Below are 1,005 nucleotides of genomic sequence, written 5' to 3' on the forward strand. Positions count from 1 at the left end.
GGTTGGTAATTTACATACACAAATTCAGAGAAGATATATCTGCAGAAAATATTTGAGAGATCCCCAGAATCTCTAGCCAGATTGATTGATAAAGGTCTTTTTCCATACAAAGCCAGAGTGTGAAGACCAGTAAAGATAGGTATTTTTTTCAAATGCACAGAAAACAGCACCAATCTATAAGCCACACAACAAAACAGGGTAATATAACTCAATTAAAGGAACAAAATAAATCTCCAGAAACCAACTCTAAAGAAATTAAGATAGCTTCCTTTCCAACTTAGACCCAGCAGAATGGCTCCTGCAAAGAAGGATGACAAGAAGAAAAAGGGCTGTTCTGCCATCAACAAGGTGGTGACCTGAGAGTACACCATCAACATTCACAAGCGCATCCATGCAGTGGGCTTCAAGAAGCGTGCCCCTTGGGCACTCAAAGAGATTCGGAAATTTGCCATCAAGGAGATGGGAACTCCAGATGTGCGCATTGATACCAGGTTCAACAAAGCTGTCTGGGCCAAAGGAATAAGGAATGTCCCATACCCCATCCATGTGCGGTTGTCCAGAAAACATAATGAGGATGAAGACTCACCAAATAAGCTCTATACTTTGGTTACCTATGTACCTGTTACCACTTTCGAAAATCTACAGACAGTCAATGTTAATGAGAACTAAATCACTGATTGTCAAAAACATCAAATAAAGTTATAAAATTGAAAAAAAAGAAATTAAGATGAATGAACAACCTGACAAAGAATTCAAAATAGCTGTTACAAAGATGCTCAGTGAACTCAGGAAAACTATGCATAAACAAAATGAAAATATCACCAAAAAATAGAACATATAAAAAAGGAACAAAACAGATTTTTTTTTTGCTGCTGAAGAATATAATAACTGAATTGAAAAATTCACTAAAGAATTTCAACAGGAGACTTGACCAAGCAGAAAAATCAATGGACTCACAGACAAACCCTTTGAAATTATCCAGTCAGAGGAAGAAAGAAAGAAAAA

The 1,005-nt window shown here is 36.5% G+C and overlaps 1 pseudogene; it reads left to right on the forward strand.

The window, feature by feature from the left end:
* Positions 1-270: 270 nt before the first annotated feature.
* Positions 271-669, forward strand: LOC129025145 (large ribosomal subunit protein eL31-like; annotated as a pseudogene).
* Positions 670-1,005: the final 336 nt, after the last annotated feature.

This window comes from Pongo pygmaeus, chromosome X, assembly GCF_028885625.2.
Source record: "Pongo pygmaeus isolate AG05252 chromosome X, NHGRI_mPonPyg2-v2.0_pri, whole genome shotgun sequence".
Lineage (NCBI taxonomy): Eukaryota > Metazoa > Chordata > Mammalia > Primates > Hominidae > Pongo > Pongo pygmaeus.